At 45.7% G+C, this 22,614-nt stretch overlaps 1 protein-coding gene across 2 annotated transcripts in view; it reads left to right on the top strand.

Annotated features, from left to right (window-relative positions):
• Positions 1-22,614, top strand: part of NME9 (NME/NM23 family member 9) — a 592,734-nt gene that overhangs the window by 19,500 nt on the left and 550,620 nt on the right. The window contains exon 2 of one of the 2 annotated variants that reach the window (XM_085648664.1): positions 9,202-9,497. The exons of the other annotated variant lie outside the window; for it this stretch is intronic. The gene's annotated coding sequence lies outside the window, so the exon portion shown is untranslated. The remainder of the gene's footprint in view (positions 1-9,201; positions 9,498-22,614) is intronic. 2 annotated transcript variants of the gene reach the window in all.

Below are 22,614 nucleotides of genomic sequence, written 5' to 3'. Positions count from 1 at the left end.
CATGTGTGTAAGCAACCTGGCCACTGGAAAACTGACTCCAGTTGTTCAAAGAATGGCAATAAAGAAAATGTTCCTCCCATTGCAGCTCCAACACCTCCTGTTACTACTATTAGTAATTCCCCAAGTGGTGGGAGTGCACCCAAAAACTTAGTTGGGCTTTCTTGGGGAACCCAGGTGGACTGTGGCCTAATCAGGTCACCTACACAAGCAACTCTAGTCTGTGATGGTGGCATGGGGTTTGCCAACTTTACCATGAGTCCCAATATCTTGGGCAGGTACAGACAAGAGCCCATGATCAATGGTCAGAAGGCTGTGGCCTACAGGGACACAGGGGCTAGTGTCAACATGGTGACAAAGAGACTAGTGCCCCTAGAACAACCTTTACCTGAGTTTAGCTACCAGGTGACCAATATTGATGGAATTAGGACAGACCATCCCATGGCAGTGGTAAATCTCAGCTGGGGAGGGGTCACTGGCCCAAAGAGAGTGGCAGTGTCCCCAACCTTACCTGTAGATTGCCTACTGGGGAATGACCTGGAAATCTCAGCCTGGGCTGAGGTAGACCACAATGCCCATTTAAGAATGTTAGGCGTCCCTGAGAGAGTGGATGGGACCCTGAGGGCCTCACCTCCACCCCAGGAGGAATTAAAGGGAGTGAAGCCTGAAACTATGGATCACTCCACCCAAACAGAGAGCATAGGGGGTGAGGAACAGTCCTCCCCCCACCAGACTAAAGGTAAGGGTCAGCTTTCTAAGGGAACTGATCCTGCCCCTTGTGAAGTAACTGCCCCAGAAGTGGTCAGGCCTGTCCTGGCCACAGCTCTGATGGCAGGGGATCCTTCCAAGGTGGTACCCAGTCTGGAGCAGGTATCCTGCCCCTCTCTACCCTGCCTCAGTCAGCCCAGGGCTGCAGAGGTCAGGGAGGTCAGTGGAACCCTAGTGGTCCCCTGTCCAGAGGAACCCCCTCATCAGCAGATTAGGGACACCCAGCAGAGTAGTTCTAGCCAGGTGACCATTCCTCCACAAACTGAGGGATCCCCCTTACCCCTAGGTACACGTACCCCCCAGATGGACATTGTTGGGCATAGGGAAACCTGGAGCATAGTTGCCCCAAACCTTCCAGTGCCCTCCACTATTCTAACCAGAGGGACCCAACCCCCAGCTGTAGGCAGCCAGAGGTTGACCCTTAGGGCCAGATATGACACAGTCATGGACAGAAAGGCTTCCATGGTGACCAGTGACCTGAGGAGGTTGAGACCACCCCAAATAGGGCCTCACTTCCAGACTCAGACACCCCACCAGCCTGCTTCTGTCCCAAAACCCAATACAGGTAATTTCCCTAGACTTTGGAGAAACTCTAAAACCCCTTGGGGTAGCATTTCCCAAGTGGACCATGAGACAGAGAGCAACCATGCTAGTGCAGGTTCTTCCTTATATGGCCACTCAGGAAATAAAGGCTTATCTGGACAAGGTTAGTCTTATCTCCTTTCGTTTGGGGGGGGGGGGGTATGTAGGAAGGTTGAATCTGACTATATGGTTGCCCCCAACTTTTTGCCTGGGATTTGGATGGTTTTTGACTAGTCTGGCTGGGATCCTGCTATCCAGGACCCCCACCTATCTGCTTCCTCCCTAAAACTGATGTGAGTACCATACGTACATATCAATTGGATATTGAGGACACCCCTGGGTCAGCCATACCAAATTACACCACCAGACCACTACTGTAGTCTGGGTAAGGGGTGCTTGCACTCCTTACAGGGATATAGGTATCCTGTATCCCACTTAATACAACACATATATCCTCATAGGTCACCCCTAAAGCAGGCCTTGCTAATCCTACAAGGCAGGGTGCTGAGATATGTGTGAGGGGGGACCCCTACCTGAGTAGGGCCTCTCTGCAACCTTCGTAAAATCATTGCTGGGTTGTTTGTAGTGTAGCCATACCATATACTCTTAACCGCATTATAAGTATATTGCCATAGCGTGATAAATGGCTACACAGAACCATATCGTGTTTGGTGTCAAACATGTAGGAATCATACCCCCAATCCAGCCATGGGACTGAGGGCATGATTCCCCCCTGCTAGAGGGGCGATATGGGAAAAGCGGCCGAATTTAGACACCAATGTAAAAGTGCACACGTAGTACAAAATGGATGCTACCCGCCACCCACACGACTCTGGCTGCCTGTTGCTGGGCAGAACTCCGGCCACGGCAGCTGGACAATAGGGATCCTGTTGCAGGGAGGTGTTCCCACCTCCCCAGACAGACTATGTGGATTGGAACTGGGTGGGTGCACCATAGGATGCCTTTCAGAGTTGCACGTAGGCTCCTCCAGTGCCTACATTCTGCATACCCTGCCTGGTACCGGTTCAGGGGCATCCTGTCCCCTGCCCTGGCGGGAAACACACAAAGGGGAGAGGGTGTAGCCACCCTTTCCTGCCTGACCTCTCATTGGTGGGCTCTGATCTGGACACTCCCCTAATCTTTGGATAAAGGTGAATACTGGGTCCCCAGAGCCTCAGATTATTCTTGAACTTTGCAGACTTGAACTTCGACTTGCTGCCGCACAGCTGACTGAAGAAATCTCCCTTGGGGTAAAGGAGTTACCCCCCTGCTTGGCAGGCACCTGAAACACTGAAAGTGACCCGGTTGGAACCTCACTGCTCCTACGGACATCGACGACTCTTTCCTACCTTGAGGTTGGTTTCCAAGCATCCCAGAGGCCAGTGAGTGTGCACAGCAAAGCTCAGCACCGTGGACCCTGTGGGTGCCGAGATCCCCAATACCCCAGGACACCAGCCACCTCTTGCACAGCACCCGACCCCGACAAGTGGGGAAGTTGTGCTTTGGCCCATTATTGAGCCAACCTCTCAGCATCATCTGTGCCACAGATCGACGCCCTAGCCCGCTCCGGCGACCCATGGGCGCATCTTTACACACGCCAAATTGCTGCCTCCCTCGGTCCCTTGTCTCTCGACTTGTGGGCCCTAGCGGAGGTCAATATTCGATTCCAAGAGTTCCCCTGGTTGCTCCAGGCCTGCTCTTCAGTGTCCTCGCTGGAGATCTCACTCAGACCTCGTGGGTCTGCACCAGTAGCAGTTTTGTGTTTCTTGCGTGGTTTGCGGTTGCCAAGGCTTAGTGGATCCAATCCGGACACTAACACCACTAGGATAGTGTTATAATGAGAACAGACCACACACGAGGTAAGTGTGACTCTCTTTATTCTGATCATCCGCTCTCCACACTGAACACAGAACCTACGTTTCACAACATTCTAAGGTGAGCTTCCACTGCCAGGGCGTACCAACTGGGTCAGCAGTGAAGGGGGGTGGGTTATACCATATAACACTGATAGAGATTATAACACATCTCCTTATGTGGGGAAACAAATGGAAAGGCTTCACGGATGGGGTGAGTTAACAACTCTGTCTTTGCTCCATGTCTGTCCATTCTCCAGGCGAACTACATTGCGACCACACTTAACCACACCCTGGTGTGTATGGTACTTGCTGCGTCCTGGGGGAACATGAGTGGGCATTTTAACCTGTACAGTGGTGCCCACCTTGTACTCCTGGGCTTTAACGCCATGCTTCTGGTCATACCATCCTTTGTATTTACGTTGGTGCTGAGAAATCTTCACTCTGCTCTTACCAAGGTCGGGGACCACCCTTCTTCCTCCTCCCAACCACCCCGGGTTCATTTTGGTGCATGGTTCCCTACCTCTTAAACATGCAAAAGGAGACACCCCTGTGACAAGATTGGGAGTGGTATGGTAAGACCAGAGGCACTCTCTTAAAGAATCTTCTACATCAAATCCACTGGTGATGGCCAATTGGATGTGCTCTTTGATAAGCCGATTGGCCCTCTCGACCAAACCATTGGCTCTTGGGCAATAGAGAGCAGTTTTCTCATGCTTAATATTGAGATTCTCTAAGAACAACTTCATAGTGTCTGAAGTAAACTGCACCCCATTGTCTGTCACCAATGTCGTTGGGATGCCCTCATATACAAAGACACTCTTTAAAAATGAGATAAGGTTGCTTGTCGTGGTAGATGAAGTAAATTTAAAATTCACCCAATGAGAGGTATAATCAACCAGAACAAACATGAACCTCTTTTGTGTACCCAGGATTTCCATAGGACCAATAATATCAACAGCTAGTTTTGTCCAAGGAACCTCCGGCACTTCAACCGGGGATAAGGGAGTATTGCGTGTGATTTTGCTTTTGTCACTATTTGCACAGCTAATGCACTCCCTTACTTTTTGTTCAACCATAGAGTCCATTTTTGGGAACCAGAAACAGCTCCTAACTTTGTTCTTAGTGAGGCTCCTCCCTAAATGACCCTCGTGTGCCAAGTCGATAATTTTGTTTCTCAAACTCCTGGGAGGTACCGCTCTGTTCCCTCGATGTACCACTTCCGACACTATAGACAATTCATACCTCACCTCCCAAAAGTCCTTGATAGAATCTGGAACTTGTGAGCGAGTCTCAGGCCACCCATTAACAATAAACTGTTTCAGAATGCTCATTTCACTGTCTGCACTCACACTGGCGTCCCATTCTTCTTTACTTAACGCAGGGAGATGTACGGCTAAAATGGGGACATCCAACTGTTCCTCACTAGAATAATCCACAAGGGGTGCCCTAGATAAATAGTCCGCAATCACATTCTCTGGACCTGGGAGGTACTCCACCTTAAAGCAGTAGTTTTCTAAACCCAGGACCCATTTGGAAATTCTCGGGGAATTGTTATGTACACTTTTTGACGAGAACATGAATGTCAGAGGCTTGTGGTCTGTATGTATAACGAATTGCATCCCCCACAGAAAAAACTTAAAATGGTTGACGGCCCAGTAGCACGCCAACGCCTCCCTCTCAATGACTGAGTAGTTTTTTTCCGCTGAATTGAGGGTTCGTGATGCAAAAGCTATAATAGTATCTTGGCCTTTATCCTTTTGTGACAGCATCGCGCCCAAACCTTTATTGGATGCATCCGTGGTGAGAATAGTTTTTTTCCTTGGGTCGAATGACCCTAGTGCAGGTGAACCCAGGATACGCTCTTTTATTGACTTCACTATCATGCTGTGTCTCTCCTCCCACACAAATTCTCTGTCTTTCTTTAAAAGTTCACGTAGGCCTCCACACAGATCCGCAAAGTTTTTCACATACTTTGACATGTACTCAACAAGGCCTAGGAAGGATTTAAGCTCCTCTTTGCTTGAAGGGTTTGCCGCATCCCTGACCGCTTGAATCAGACTGTGCTTTGGTTTAAACCCCTCCTTAGATATGGTGTGACCCAAATAATCCACAGAGGTCACTTTGATCTTGCACTTATCCAGTTTGACAGTTAAACCCGCTTTAGACAATCTCTGGCACACCGTGTTGAGAGTATCATCATGTTCTTCCTCCGTTGCCCCATACATCAGTATGTCATCCTGGAAACACAGCGTGTTTTTTGTACCCTCCAATATCTTTTGCATTACTTTTTGAAAAACGGATGCGGCCGAAGCCAACCCAAAGGGCATCCTGATGAACATGTAGGCCCCAAACGGTGATGAAAATGCCGTTAGGGGTCTTGACTCAGGATGTAACTCAACCTGATGGTACGCCATCGATAAGTCTATGACAGAGAAGTAACATCCTTTCCCCATAGTGCTCAGCATCTCATTTATGTTGGGCAGTGGGAACCTCTCCACCCAGATATTGTCATTGAGACTGCGCAAGTCCACACAAACGCGAATACCACTGCCATTGGCTTTAGAAGCAATAACTAAGGGGGCCAACCATTCTGACGCCTCTATAGGTTGAATGACACCCATGTCACACAATTTATCTAACTCGCTTTTGAGGACTTCTCTCAGCCGGAAGGGAACTGGTCGCGCTCTATGGACCACTGGTTTTGCGCTCCTTTTGACTTTTATTCTGTGTTGGAAATCCTTCAACTTTCCCAATTTTTCGGTGAAAAGATCGGGAAACGCCTCTTGTATAAGGTTGTTGCTATTGGGAATGTCTACTAGGATGACCTGATTCTCATTGTTGGGGTCCAGGATGATACCCAGATCTTTCTGGTGTTTCCACCCCAACAGGTTTGCACCCCTCTCCACAACATACACCTTGCCTACAATGGTTCTACCCTTGAAGTCTATGTGACTACTAACCATTCCCACTAAAGGGATGGGGTCTCTGGTGTATCCCTCAGGCGATATATCAGGGGGAACCAGCATACCCTTGTCACACCCCAAGGAATTTTCAAAATCAGCTAGGTTAACCAACGTAAACGGTGAACACGAGTCCGCATACACCTCAAGAGGCTTGTTGTCAATGAGAATGACACATTTTGGATAATTTGGCTTTTCCAGATCTTGGCTATCTTTCACCTGAAAAATGAATCTAGCTTGCGATTCCCCACTGGTGCTTACATTTCTAGCAGGGCTACTTGAGCTAGAACCCTCCCTGCACACCCTGGCTAAATGTCCTCTTCTATTACATTTTTTACATAAAACCCCCCGCGCAGTACAAAAGGGGCTGTTGGCCAAGTGGTTGTTGCTGCCACACCTAAAACATTTCAACCCTTGGGACTCCTTTCCAGGATTACTGTATGGTGTGCTTTTACTCTCTTCTCTCTTGTTAACCTTAAAAACGTCTCTCTCAGGCCCTTCACTCTGAATGGCTGCCACAACCTCCTCTTTAATTTTCATTTCTCTAACACACTTGGCGGTGTGCTCCACAGATTGTGCAATAGAAACAGCATCCTTGAGGGATGGGTTTTTCGCCAACAGTTTCTCTTGTACTTTACCACTATTAGTACACCTTACAAGTTGATCTCTTATAAGGGAATCGTTCAAGTCACCAAAATCACACAATTGTGTAAGGCCTCTCAGGGCAGCTATGTAATTATTAATTGACTCCCCCTTTCCTTGGGTGCGACTAAAAAACTTATGGCGTTCAAGCACCACATTGACTTTGTCACCGAAGTGTGACTCCAATTTCATCATAGTAATGTCGTACACATCAAAATTTTCCTCCTCTTCCAACTCTGGTTCAGGTAAAGTTTCATAGACTTTCCGTCCATGAACGCCCAAATTGTGTAACAGGATGTGTTGTTTGCGCAGGGGAGAGAATCTTTCACCACCCATTGCGATTAAATAGGACTCAAATAGCTTTGTCCAGTCTTTCCAGTTTATTTCTGGATCACCACAGTCATTGAGGAAAGACGGAGGCTGACTCATGCCAGGAGTGCCCATTTCGTGAGGTTCAACCAGATGGAACACTATATTACTTGCACACTTGACCCCACTTAGAGGAATTGCAGTATATAACACGACTTATGCAGAGGAGTCACGCACAATCAAACGCACAAAGGTGTGCGAGTCACCCTGGGAGATTCCTTTGCTATCAGTGTAAGCATAGTCTGACAGGAAAGTGTGCGTGCCACAGATAGACACACTTATTGACGGTATTTGAGATGCACATCAACTGTGTGCATATCACAGAGGAGGATAATCACGCGATGAATATGGCCATGGAGAAATACTACACGACTATGTGCGTGCATGGAACAGAAGCGAAAACTGGTTGGACCTTACTTGTGGATGGAAGGCTTCAGAATGACTGGAGCGCCGGTAGACTGGAGCGCCGGTGGAAGGGTTTTCCCAGCGATGTCACACAAGACAGAAGACCGGCCCTGGGAGTGCTGGTGCGCCGGCAGACGGCACTCGGGGCGGAGCAGAACGCCCCCTCAGGAAGACAGCCTCACAGGAAACAGCTGAAGCAGACGGAGCCGACGCCGGAGCTGACACCCTCAGGCAGCCGTTCCCCTCGAGGTCGATTGGCAAACCTCCCTTCAGGGATAGAGCGCAGCAACTCCACCGCAGGTAATCTCCACAGGAACCGCTGGCACCAGAGATCGGCACACGGAGCTAATCACGCCCCTCACTGAACAGCTGAGGCTCCACCGCTGATGAGCTTCAAAGGAACCGCTGGCACCAAGGATCGGCACACGGGGCTAATCAACCCCTCACAGCAATGCTGAGGCGAACGTCGTCACTCTCCTTCTGACTGGAATAATGATGCCAACTGACACCGCCTCACCTTCGTGGCACGGACAGTGCCACGAACGAACAGAGTCACCGCCACAATGACCTGAACAGTGACTCCAAACCAAAATTGCCTCTTGCTTGGGCACTTAGCAGGAGAGAACACGTAAAAAGGGGAGATGACCAGCTGCCCCCTCCGCAGTCCTCGCCAGTGTTATAATGAGAACAGACCACACACGAGGTAAGTGTGACTCTCTTTATTCTGATCATCCGCTCTCCACACTGAACACAGAACCTACGTTTCACAACATTCTAAGGTGAGCTTCCACTGCCAGGGCGTACCAACTGGGTCAGCAGTGAAGGGGGGTGAGTTATACCATATAACACTGATAGAGATTATAACAGATAGCTTTCTTTAAAGGTTGTCTTTAACCTATCACCATAAGAGTCGAATTGGACTGGTACAAGGTGTTCCCTATAACTAGAGGACAGCATATGCCAGGCCAACTTCTCACAGTATCTCTCCATAGGGTTACAGATGTTCTTGCATTGGAGGTGTCTTTTAGATCTTTTACACAGAGGGTATATGTTTCCATTTGAGACAGAGAACTAAAACAAATTCTTCAACAATTTCGTATCCAATTATTGATGAGAGTCAAAAGTTGTGTGTGGCACGGTGTGTAAAATAATATGAACACAGGACGTTATTGTTTAGACATTCTGGGGTGGATCAGATACTTATTTCTTTCAGACATCCACATACGGTTGTTTCTTCACTAACTTTGGCAGAATGGGTGAAACAAATGATGGATACATGTGGTGTGGATGTGAGAATGTTTGGTGCACACTCAGTGAGAGGCGCAGCTACTTCTAAGGATTATATGGTAGGTGGAAGTCTGCGAAACATTTTACATTGTGTGGATTGGTCTCCTGATTCTTTATTCAAATATTTGTCCATTAAACCAATTGAAAATGCAGCTAGATGTTTGGTTGATAAGCTTTAAACTTGCTTAATACTGGCCTCTGGGTTTTGCCATAACTGTAGATTTCCCACAGCCATGGTGGGCTGAAAATCAGAATTTTTTAAAGTCACAGAGGCTAATATTATCCCTCCCAGTTTTGTCATCCTTCCCTGATTCTATGTATTCTTTTTACTACAGGTCAAATCTAAAAAGTTGCTGGAGTTTCGACTGAATTTTGTTTGAAAGAAGAAAGTGTTTACTTAAAGAAGAAGTTTTTTCCTACCTTGAGGAACAAATTTGGGAGCATATTTATGGTCAAAGTTTGCAGTTCATAAAAGAAGGACGAGGACTGGTTCCTGTTTTTTTTTATTATGTTTGGAACATTTTAAGATTCTAAGTTCTAGAAGCTTTAAAGATTCTGCTGAGTGGTGTCAATAAAAGTTTTACTGTATTCAAGCAACAGGAGATACCCCGTAGACCCAGTTGAGACCCGGGTAAGTAATGTATGTAACATGTAACAATGTCTCAACAGGTAATATTAAAAGGCAGTTATTAGTGACAAGCACAAGAGTTGCAAAGGAAGGAGACAGGGAGACATTAATAGTTATGGCAATAAATGCAAAGAGTTGTCTGTATTTCAACACAAACAGCGACATAGCGATATAAAAGGAAAAGATGCAGTCTATTTACATTGATTGTACATGTAACCTGTACATACTTGTGCACATTTGTGCTCGTGAAAAACAAGGTGAATGGTGCAAGTGACAAGTGAAAAAATATACAAAAACAGCGGGGGAAACGGTGCAGGGGAAAACAAATTTAAACAATATATACAATAGACACAATGGTGGTTAAAAAAGTATTTTAAACACAAAGTTTAAAGGAGAGAAGTAATTACAATGACCACCAATGATGAAATTCACGTAATCTTCAGTACCAGGTCACGAATTTAATATGAATGCTGCGTGAAAGTCAGAAAACAGAGTCCAGAGGGTGAATGCTGCTTGAGGTGATGAAGATCCAAGAGATGGAAACAAGAGTGCCAATTTGGTTAGAACAATCCGGACCAACAAGTAAATTGTAGAAATGGGCATGATTTAAATTATGCGAGGCCCACTTAGAAATGGGAAGAGAATTCCCCAAACTGGTTCCGGTGTGGAGTCACAGCGTGTGTGAGTAATTTGGAGTGACAAAAGCGCTGAAGTGCGGGGCGCGTTAGGTCTGGAAAAGATTTGTTCCGATCCTCCGCTGGAGACTACAATGCCGGCGTCAATCGGGCATGGAGTCAGTCTAAGGCTTTCTGCATAATATTAGCTCCATGTCTTTAATAAAATCCGGATTTTTAGCCCACCATGGCTGTGGAAAATCTACATTTTGTGTGTGATGTAGATTTGAATGAGTGACTTTTGATGATACATTTGTAGATATGTTTTCACTTATTAAAAGGGGGAAGACATGTTATGTCTGGTATGCATATTAGCGCACACATTTGCGCTTGCATCTTTCCTTGTATATAATTTGCACGTGTATATTCCAGCGGCGGCCGCTCCATTTGGGCGTTGGAACGCCGTCCCACTGCTTTCTCGCAGTGAGAGAAGCAGAAAATAAAATGGTATTTTATTGCTCACTGTGCCACTGGATTCAAGCTAGCCTTGCTGAAGAAGGGTGACATACCCTGAAACCGTTCCCAGGATGCTTGTTTCCAGTCCAGGGAGGACCTGGCCTGGCAGTTCGGTCTGGACTGTTCCCATGGGGCACAGGGTCAAGACTGATTTGCATATGGCTGGGTCCAAACTAGAGTGTGTAGTGGGCAAAAGAACGATGGATTTAACCCAGATCTTTTGACTGGGGGAGAATATTTGAATTGTCAGCATTCCGTCCATCATTTGTTTGCTGTAACACTTTTCGCCCTAAATGGGATGGGTATGCCCAGACGTGGGTCCCTTGCTCACTGTGCCACTGGATTCAAGCTAGCCTGGCTGAAGAAGGGCGACATACCCTGAAACCGGTCCCAGGATGCTTGTTTCCGGTCCAGGGAAGACCTGGCCTGGCAGTTCGGTCTGGACTGTTCCCATGGAGCACAGGGTTAAGACTGATTTGCATATGGCTGGGTCCAAACTGGGGTGGCGTAGTGGGTAAAACAACAATGGATTTAACCCAATCTTTTTACTGGGGGAGAATGTTTGCATTGTCAGCATTCCGTCCATCATTTGTTTGCTGTAACGCGAGAAAGCAGAAGGCAGGGAAATGCCTGGTTGGGGGCAGGTCACGGTGGTAGCCGAGGGTATGCCTGGTTGGGGGTGGGGGGATGGGCTAGGAGTGGCTTGCACCACTCTGAGTGCCCTGACTGCTTGGTCGGCCCTGGGGCCGACCAAAGCAGTCATGCCCACTCTAGATTTTCTCTATGTAGACTGCATGCAGCCTACATAGAGAAAATGGCGTCCGTACTGGTGCCCGGCTGGGCGCCGTCCGGGACTCCCCACCAATCACAAAGCTGCCATTGCAGCGTTGTGATTGGCTCGCAAGAGGGGAGGGAGGCAGGAGCATGCTTCCTGTTTAGGAGCAGCAGAGGCCGGAAACCCGGTCCAGGATCAGAGGCGGCGTGGACCCAGCAGGTAAGTTTTCAATGATTTTTTTTTATTTTAGCGGCACCTTTCTCCCCTCTCCACCCTTGTGGTAACCCCCGTGTGAAACCCCATGCGACGACCCCCCCCTTCCACTAGTATTTCGAGCCCGCAACTGCACATGCATGTGTGAATACATTTTAAAGAAATAGAACATCCAGGCCCTTTCATTTGAATAATAAGTATGACGGAGTCATTGTGTGTGTAAATCTTGGTTATAATTGGCTCAAACAGGCATTGACAAGGTTTGGAGAGGTCAGTGATTTACAGTAATTTGCGGCTATTAACGGTTGTGATCTACTAAGGCATTACACTCAGTCCGTGCTGAGCCATGCTGACCTCGATGAGGCTGTGATGTCATCTTTTATCGTAGCTCTTTGGCCCAGAAGAAGGGATCTGTTCTTAGCCTCCTAGCCTTGCAGAGGAGACTTGTTACCTTTTGCATCAGTATTTTATCATTATATGGAGTTATGCTACAAAATATGCACTTGTAAAATTATCTGTGGACTCGGAAATTCTACCTCTAAATCATGGTTGGAGCAGAAGCCAGGAGATCACACACAAAAGTTGGAGAGGAAAATAATGTTTACTATCAATAGTTATAAAAGAAGCTCTGAAACACGAAGTAACCCAAAGGCTAGGCTACTAACTGCCCCAATCTTTGAGACACCCTTGAGTGTTTGGGCAATTGAGGTATGGTGGTTTTTATGCCCGAACATTCTTGGTTTGAATGTGAACCTGTAGGAGATTCTCAGCTATGCTTGTGTGTTTTGTTTGTGAGAGGGATAGATGTGGTTTATTTCGCAACCTTAATGTATTTAAAAGCAGGATACATCGCCTTAGAGAAAGCAGCAACATTAACTATAGAAATTGATGTTTTATTTATTTTGCTGCCCAGCTTATTTGGACATGGTATGTATTATTTTTAAAGATGAAACATCAGGAATTAAGTTGACTAAAGAAATTATTTTGACTCTCATGTCAAATAGAAATATCTTAATTCTTGGGGAGCTAAGAGGTGCGAAAAGCCCTGTCCAGTGTTTGGAAATACAAGCGGTATGATGAGGGCTCCCGGGAGGGAGCGGAGCGAGACTACAGGTGTGAATGGAATTCAAACAGTGTGAATTTTAGTTTGACTTGTCACTGTGACATGGAGCTAGGAAATAAAATGCTTGGCTCATCTCGTGCAGCCAGGCAGATAAGATGTGCGTTCGCTGCCATGTGCCTGTAGTTGGTCTGGGATTATAGCATGGACGCCTGCTCTGAATTCAGCAGGGCGCTGCAAGATCATTAATATGGGCAGTGCATCTGAAACAGTTCATAGGCTCGCTTGTAGTACAGTGCTGTGTTTCTATTGTATTTGCATCCGCCGCTTCGCCCTGTGCTGACTGGGATTAAGAGATGATTTTAACAGATGCTGTCACCGTATTTTGTTATATGCCTGGTTATTGGCAGGAAAGTGATATGAGGCGTTTTTCTGGGTCAAGCGTTTCAAAGCCTGCTTTGATGCTTTTTAAATTCAGATTCATCTGCAAAGTTTGCAAATTTGAAATGAAGCATGCATTTCTAAATATTGGAAAATTGCGGGGAAGCAATGCAAGTCTATAAGGAGCTGCAGCATTTCCACAGTACAGGAGATATGTTCCGTTTCCTCTGTCACGTGACTCCTGTAGGATTATGAATGCACTTAACATGCACACGCACTCTTGCTCCATCGTTTGCCAAATACAGGAATAGTGGAGTGCAAAACAGGTTTATCCAGCGGTGCCCCCAGACTATGTAAAAGGACGTCTGAGAGGGCACATCTGTACTTGAGGCTTATGGCTGAACTCAATGTAAACAGCGCCTACACATTGAATGAATGAGAATCTTAAATGTCATGCTTGAGTCTGGATCAAATATGTATGAGAATGCAAACATCTGGATGCCACTTGCAATCACAATATGCATGCGATTAGTTGTGCTTTTGACCTTTTTGTTAAACCTGCTCTTGTTGTATTTATGTATGGCTGAATCACTCTGAGAGTTTAAATCTGCTTGAGATACCTGCTGGCACACAGCGTGTATATTGCTCAGAGGTGTGTGGCACTGGAAGGGCCTAGCTTCAGTAACATTTCTATCTATATGTTGTTATATGACATCCCTTTATGAATGTAAAAACTGCACTTTCACAATTGCTTTATTAACCTTCTTGCTTCCCAAATTTGCTTGAAAATGCACCATTTACACACTCTTTTTTCAAACTTTTCTCAGGGGGAGAACCCCCCCCAATCCCCCTTAAGATGTTGGGGTTCGCTTGCTGCGCTCGTTCGCCACGGTGCACTCCGACAGAAACTTTACGCCTCACCACTTTCAAATGTCACCAGCCACCACTGGTAAATTCTTGTTGTTATTTCTATCTAAGCAGTTATGCCCATGCCTCTGCTGTGTTCTTGATTCTGCGGGAGTTAGGACTGGCAGATGCAAGGGAACGGAGCAGGGAAGTCTGCACCTGGTGTCCGCTCCATACCCCAAATAAGTTACCACTGCTTGGATTGACCATATATGTATATATGTTTATATATGTATGTGTATATATATATATATATATATATATATATATATATATATATACACACTTAAAAAACCATAGGTGGACATTTCACTCGTAAAAAAACAATGAAATTCCCCCGTTATAGTTAGTTCAGATAACTATAACTCGCGCGCCCGCAATCCACTGCTCATGACATCACATATTACATCACTCATGACATGGTCAGTGGCATCACTCATGACATCACTGATGACATCATCCTTGTGATAGAGTGGCGGTCGCGCGAGTTATAGTTATCTGAACTAACTATAACGGGGGAATTTCATTGGTTTTTTACGAGTGAAATGTCCACCTAACTATAACCTGTATGAAACCTATGGTTTTTTAAGTGAATTTGCAAGGTTTTTTAAATGCTAATTCCTAACTATAACGTGTGTGAAACCTATGTTTTTTTCAGTGAATTTGTATGGTTTTTTAAATGCTAAGTTATGTATTTATTAATATATATATATATATTTTTAAGGTATTTCACAGTGCGTGCACGGTGCGGGCACGGTGCGTACGGTTTTTTAAATGCTAAGTTATGTATGTGTTATTATTCTTTTTATATATTTATTTTACAATAAACTATGTATTACATTTTTTTGAAATTTTTTTTTTTGGTTTTTCACCGTGCGCGCACGGTGCGCGCACCCCCGCGATTTAAAAAAAAAAAATTTAAAAAATGTTTTCGGCCTTCGGGGTCCTTCAGGGACCCCCTGACAAAGGCTAGGGGGTCAGGAACTCTCTACCCTGCCCCCTTTTCACGTTCACCACTTTCCTTTTTCGCTCTCGCACTGAAAACAAACAAAATGGCGGCCGACACTTCCTGATTTCGACCGATTCGAACGTTGACTAACATGTAACCACCAATCAGAATTACGCTCGTGCACGTTAGGGTGCTCGCACGGTACGCGCTTATAGATATTTATATGCTTTTAAATGCTATTTTCTCAGGAACTACTGAACAGATTGACACCAGACCTGCAAAAGGCACTTCCCTGACCTGAGGACTACCTCTCTGCCAAATTTCAAGTAATTCTGTTCAGCCGTTCGGGCTGTACCTTCGACTAAAGGTCCTATGGGAAAATGCATGGGGAAAACGCGTTTTGGGACCCCCCTTTTTTCTCGGCCCCCACTTGACGAATCGCCCCGAGACTTTCAGGGTAGGAGCTGAGCGGAGCGCCCCATTAGTTTTGAAAATTTCGCGAGGATTCGTCAACCGGCGCCAAAGTTATTCAAAATAGAATTTTCAGATTTCCTATGGAAACACGGTCCTAACTATAACTATCTACTGGCGACCGCCAGTAGATAATGTATATATGTGTATATGTATATATATATATTTTCACTAAAAAAACCATAGGTTTCAGAGACGTTATAGTTAGAAATTAGCATTTAAAAAACCTTAGAAATTCACAGAAAAAAACATAGGTTTCTGGGATGTTATAGTTAGCTGGACATTTCACTCGTACAAAACCATAGAAATTCCTCTGTTATAGTTAATTCTGCTAACTATAACTCGCGCGCCCGCAATGCACTGCCGATGATTTCACATATTACATCATTCATTAACCCTTTTTGCTTGTTTTTTTGGTGTTTCTCAAAAAATATCAAACAAAATGGCATCTGGACAGCACCAGCAGCAGAAGGAAGTATCTTCTGAAGAAGAATTCTTGCAGGAGGCACCACGTCCACAAAGGCCGGAATCTGTCGTGTGGAAATTCTTCACTTTTCCACCTGGAGAGAAGAAAGTAAATGCGAGAAAGGTGACGTGCAAAATTTGTGACCGAGTCCTGTCAAGTGGCAGTGAAAAAAAATACTCTTGTGGCACTGCTTCTATGTACAAGCATCTCCGGACCACACATCCTCTCAATCTTGCTCGGGAGGAAATGAGGCGAGCTGCTTTGAACCCCTCACCTGCTGTGGCAAGTACATCTGGAGCGTCCTCAGGAACACCTGCAATGGACATTAGGCCAGAATTCGCCTTTCTCGAGCAACACTGCGTGAAGTGTAAGAAATTTATATGCTTCGGTGTGCAGTCGGTGGATTCAGTTTGTGCTGCGCAACGCAACCATCGTTGTTAATTGTTTTGTTTTTTTGTTTTTGGAATGATAAGTAATTCCAAATGTTTCCTGTTTTATTCGTTCTTTTTTTTGTTCAGTCTTTGAAAAAAACAAAAAAAAATACAAAATTGTTCAAAAAAATAAAAAAAAGAAAAAAGAAGAAAAAAAAAGTTCTTATCAGAACTACCTTATCTGGTTAAAGAAAGAACTATAATTGCAAGGTAATGTGTGAAAGTTTGGTTGAATATATGTATACAGCATGATTGACTGAAAGAATGCATTAGTAGTGTATGGTGAATTTATAGGTGAAGATATATGAGGAAGTACTGCAGCATGACACTGCAAGCTCTTTAGCTGCACTGCACTGTGGCACTTCCGAAGCACAGGAATGTGACACATGTACATGAATATGTTGCAACTCTGTGCTTCCCTCTGCACTGCTGCACAAACTACAGCCATGCGGTGACACAGGCACCCTTGCACCATGGTGCAAGGATGTCTGTGTTGTGTGGAGATTGTTTTTGTGCAGGAAGGGACACCTTCCTGCACAAAAACAATCAGTAAAGGCATTTTCCTCTTTCAATGTATGCTGTGGAATGCAGCATGCATTGAAAGAGGAAAAAATGAGGAGAAATGAAAACAATTCTCCTCGTTGCGCCTTGCTACACCAACTCTAGGATGGCGCAGCATTCACACACATCTCCAGATTTACGATTTCTCATAAATCTGGAGATGTGTCTTGTTCTATGGGTATTGCGTGGGGAATACCCAAAAGCAACACCTATGGGACGCCCCTTCAATGCAAAGTTCTGTGTATGAAGGGGTCGTATTTACAAGGAGAGGAAAAACCACGCAGGGTGGCTATTCCTCTCCTTGTAAATATGAAGGAGTGCCTGGTGCCATCACTACGTTACAAAAAATGACGTACTGGTGGCGCAGGGTGCTTGTAAATCTGCCCCATAAGTGCTTAGGTATTGGCAGACTGATGCAATAAGAACATAGTGCTGGATGGGTGCTTGAAGAATTGCATGAGACTGACAGGAGGTATCCTACGCTGCATGGGTACTACTTCAGTATTTAATGGAGTGGACCAGTAGTATGTATCTGCTTAGAGATTTGTAGGGATTATACACAGAATATTTTATGTGTACTTGGGTTGGTGTCTAGGTGATTTTATAAGAATACCACTAGTAACTGGAATGATGACAGTGCTACAAACAGAGTGAACACTATAAGTGCTTACATATTGGTGGAGTGATATGATAAGTAGATAGTGGTAGATAAGTGATTAAAGAAGTGCATGGGACAGACTGGACGATTCCTACACTGCATGAGTACTAACTGGGTATTTAGAAGAGTGTATCAATACTATGTAGCTAGTTAGAGGCCTGCTTGGATAGTGCGCAACATATTATAGTTGTACTTGTGTTAGTAGCTAGGCCATTCCATAAGTTCATGACTAGTAACTAGAATAATTACAGTATTACAAACAGAGTGTGTAGTGAATTTATAAATGCTTAGGTATTGGTGGAGTAATAGGATAAGTAGATAGTGCTGGATGGGTGATTGGAGAAATGCATGGGACAGACAGGAGGATTCCTACACTGCATAGGTACTAACTGGGTTTTTAGAAGAGCGTAACAATAGTTTGCAGCTGGTTAGAGGTGTGCATGCATAGTGTACAAAATATTGTACCTGCACTTGTGTTAGCGGCTAGGCCATTCCTTAAGTATATGACTAATAACTGGAGAAATTTCATTGCTGCAAGAGAGGGCATGCCAAATGTATTAGTGCTTAGGTATTGGCAGAGTGATAGGATACGTAGATAGTGCTGGATGGTTGAATGGAGAAGTGCATGGGGCAGACAGAAGGATTCCTAGACTGCATAGGTACTAACTGAGTATTTAAACTACTGTATCAGAGCTATATAGTTGATTAGAGGTCTGCATGCATAGTGCACAGAATATTGTAGCTGTACTAGTATTGGTGTCTCTATGGTTTTGAGAATGGTAGTCTGTATTTTAGGTTGTGAGGAGGTGCATCAGATGATCACGTAGATGATGTCATGAGTGATGTCATTTGAGATGTCATCAGTGATGTCACTGACCATGTCATGAGTGATGTAATATGTGACGTCATCAGAAGTGCATTACTTTAATCCAAAAAGCTGGCGGCCATATTGGCCTGGTCACGATGTGAAAATTCAGGAATTGATACAATAAAGAAAAGAAAACAAGTGTTAATATGCACACAATGTCATTCCAGCATATCTTGCCCCATGACCGCCATACCTGTATGTTCGTCAACGTGACTTATTCATAATAAACATACTTAGAATTGCAAACATCAACATAAACAATGGTCTACACAAAACTTTAACCTCTTCAGTGCCCATGACGAGATAGTCTCGTCATGGAGCACGGTCGCGCTGTGCCCATGACGAGACTATCTCGTCATGAACCCCACCCACTAATGTAACGCCCGGCACAGGAGGGGGAAAGGGCGTGGCACAGAAGGGGTTAAAGGGACCAGCTATCGGCCATATTAATCTGGGCACGTTGCGTAATATAATGGTTCTTACACGAAAGAAAAGGAAACAAGCATTGGCATAGCCAATAGGTCTCGCCTTTGGGATCTTATAAGTGTTTAGTTGTCCAGCACAATATCCTTGGTGCAACAACATCAAGTGTTGCATTGCTAAACACTTGTAAGGTCCCAAAGGCGAGACCTATTGGCTATGCCAATGCTTGTTTTTTTTCTAAGAAGCCCCACCCCTCTCCTTTATTTCTTTGAAGGTTCAAGCAGGCCTTTATGCGTGAAAAATATGCGCGGGTTGTGCTGTTTTGAAAGTACATTGTGACTGTGAACATAACAGGGTCAACATTGAGAGGCAGGGGTGGGGTGTGGGATCAGAGGTAGGAACGGAGCCCTGCTGCTGAGAGAAGCTTGGGAGGGAATCAAACAAACGTGCTGGTGGTGGCAACCCTCCCCTGACACCAGACAGAGGAGGTGCCGCAAAGAAAAGCAAAACTCTGGAGCAAGCCAAACCCTCTCACTTGGGTTTAGTGGTTACACAGTGCCATCAAACAAATGGGTATACCGAGCACTTTTTGTGTCAGAAAAGAAAGGGGAAAAAACATGGATTGGAGAGATGGAGTCCAAGTGGCACTCTTTGCCCACCGGTTGGGTCCAAGGTTATTTACGCGTCACAAAAACATTGCGCTAAAGACATTAAACCAATAAATGGCAGAAGGGCTCTTATGCAGCTGACGTACCACAGTGATGTGCCCTATTTACATTTGCAAGCTGCTGAAGAGGAGGAAAGAAGAAGAGAACACGTTCTGTACTCGAACGAAAGTGGTCGAGCTGTTCAACAACTCATCAGTTCATTGCCCCAGACTATTGAGTACGAGCGGTGCCGGCCATGCGACACTGAAGCCAGCCTCAAACTATGTCATCACTGTAAGGGCTCCATTGTACGTTTGCCAGGCCGCAATAAAACGGGAGAGATGGGGTGTTGTTGAAAACACTACTTTAAGAATTAAAATACACGCCTCTAAGTATAACGATCGCGATCAAACTTCAAAGCGGCCGTGGTGCCGCGAAAGTGATCGCGATCAAACATCAAAGCAGCCGCGCGTCAGCAAAAGTGAAAGTAATCTCGGTCAAGCGCGGCGCGCGCGCCCGCGCACATGCACTGTAGCTCTAGGCTGGCCTGGTAGCACTTTTTGGAGCCCTCTCAATAAGTCTCGCCAGACCAGCGCATGCGCTGGGTCAGGCGAGACCTAAAAAAGGGGTGTTAATATACACACACTATCCCTAAATAAAGTTCTAGCGATTATAGTTCCATTCCATTCACAGCTCATTAGAGATGTCATGAGTGATGTCATGAGTGATGTAACTGACCATGTCATGAATGATGTAATGTCTGAGGTAATTAGCAGTACATTGCGGGGGCGTAAGTTATAGTTAGCTCAGGTAACTATAACTGCTGAATTTCACTGGTTGTGAATGAGTGAAATCTGAGTCTAACTATACCATCCCTGTAATCTTTGTTTTTTTCAGCAAATTTCTGGTTTTTGTTTTTTAACGTAAAGTAAGATGCATATCACAATGGATGGTGGGGGGTTGGAAGTAGGGCCTGGCATTGTGCTGCCCCCACCCAAGCTTGCTGCTCCTGCCTTCCCTCCTCCTAGCCATCCATTGTCCAAGTCCATGTCCCTGCTCCCTTATTACAGCCCTGTGTGGCCATTGTTCTGCCCCTGGCCTTCCCGCCTTCTCTGAACAGTTAGCTTGCTGCCCCCTCCACCTCCTCCCTATCCTTTGTTATCTGAATCCATGGACTACCCTCCTCCCTCCTGCCATGCATGGTCTTCCACTGCCCTCCATTTAGCATGATGTACAAGTCCACTCCTCCTGCCCTCCATTGCCCAATTCTATGCCCCAGCATTGACCTCCTGCTTAGCCTCTGTGCTTAGCTTGCTGCCCCTATTCTCCTTCCCCCTGCCCTCCGATGTCTTTGTGCATGCCCCTGCTCCATTCTTTTTGCCCACCATGTTCCATGGACCTGCCACTCCTATCTACTCTGAGTGTTCTGTTGAGCTGCCACTCCCCTCCCACCTGCCTAGCATTGTCAAATGACTGTAACCTGTCCCTGCCACCTCCACCCTGCCTGTCCACATTCCATGCCCCTACCCCCTTCCTCCTGTCCTCCATGGTCCATTTTACTGCCACACCCTTCTGCCCTCCCTGGTCTGTTGTGCTGCAACTGCCCCTGAACTCTCTTGTCTGTGCCCAGGTCCTGACCCTCCTTTCTATCTTCCATGGTCCTTTGTGCATGCCCCTGCACCCTCCTTCTTGCCCATCATAGCCATTGTGCTGCCACTATCCCTCCCGCTTGCCATGCATGGTCTTCTGTGCTGCCACGGACCCTCCCACCTTCCCTGTGTGGTCAGCTATCTACCCCTGACCCCCTCCCACCTTCCCTCCAGGGTCTGTGTGTATGCCATCATGGTCTAACTGTTGCTCTCCATGGTGTGTCTTGCTTCTAGTGCCCATCCTGCCTGACCTCCATGGTCATCTTGCTGCTCCTGCCCCCAGCCCTCTGTTTCCATGTGCAGACCCCTATTCCCTCCCTCCTGGCTTGTCTGTTCCATTGTAATGCCCCTGATCCGTCACTCCTGCCCTTTGTGGTCTGTTATGCTGCAGCTTTCTCTCCTGTCTGTCCATTATGGTCAGCTAGCTACCATTGCCTCTTTCCCCTCTGTTCTCTGTTGTCCATGTGCATAGTTCTGTCCCCTCCCTATTGCTTTCTATGGATTGTTGTGCTGCACTCCTGTCTCGCATGCCCTGGTGTATTGTGCTGCTGCAAACCCTGATACCTGCCCTGTAGGGTCAGTTTGGTGCACCTCTCCATGTCCCTCTTGTCCTCTGTTATCCAAGTCCATGTCCCTACCCCAATTCCTCCTGCCTTCCAAGATCCAATGTACCATACTTGCGAACATTTTAAACTTGGTAAGAGGGAGATTTTGAAAAAAAACTGGGGTATTGATTTTCCCCTTTGAGTTACATTGAAAAAGAGGAGATTGTAGACAGGAGACAGATCAAATAAAGCCCATTTGAGTTTAAAAACATTGGACGTTTCCTGGCTGAATCGGGTCTGTTGGCATGTATGCATGTATGGTTGTACTACCACTGCCTCTTCCTTCTGCCTGCAATGGTCTATTATATTGCCACAGCCTCTCTTGCCAGTCCTTTGTTGTTGGTTTGTTGCCCCTGCCCCCTTACTACTGCCCTCCATAATCTGTTGTGCTGCCACTGCCCTTCCTGCCTGCCCAGTGTGGTCAAATGGTTGCCTCTGCACCCTCCTACCTGCCTTCCTTTTCAGAGTCCGTGCCCCTGGCCTCTGCCTCTCAACAGTATCCTAATAAACAACTAGATTGCTAACATTCTATATTTATTACAAAAGTGTGGAACGCCTGACGTCATCAAAAATGTAATCAAAACTGTAATACTTAGAGCATTTCCTTCAGAAATTACATATGTGAGAGGGTCTTATTTGCATCAAAATTATGGTTAGTGCTCTAAAAAACTAAAATGAGGACATATTTTGTGAGTTTTCAAATAGCGACAAACACTTTTAAATTACTTGTTATCTTTATGTTATTTTATCCAGTTGACCACTTGATTAAATGTTGCACTTAGGGGAGAGGATGTGGTGTTACTTCCAGAGCTGCAGACTTTGCAACTGGGGAACCAGGTTGGAGTTTCTGCTTCAGTTCGACATTCTGTGATTCTGGTCAAATCACTTAATCTCCCCATGTCTACAACCAAAATGAATTTGTTCTTG

This window comes from Triturus cristatus, chromosome 3_2 (assembly GCF_964204655.1).
Source record: "Triturus cristatus chromosome 3_2, aTriCri1.1, whole genome shotgun sequence".
NCBI classification, from domain to species: domain Eukaryota; kingdom Metazoa; phylum Chordata; class Amphibia; order Caudata; family Salamandridae; genus Triturus; species Triturus cristatus.
The sequence above is the reverse complement of the archived record's forward strand: the minus strand, read 5'-3'. Positions and strand labels throughout refer to the sequence as shown.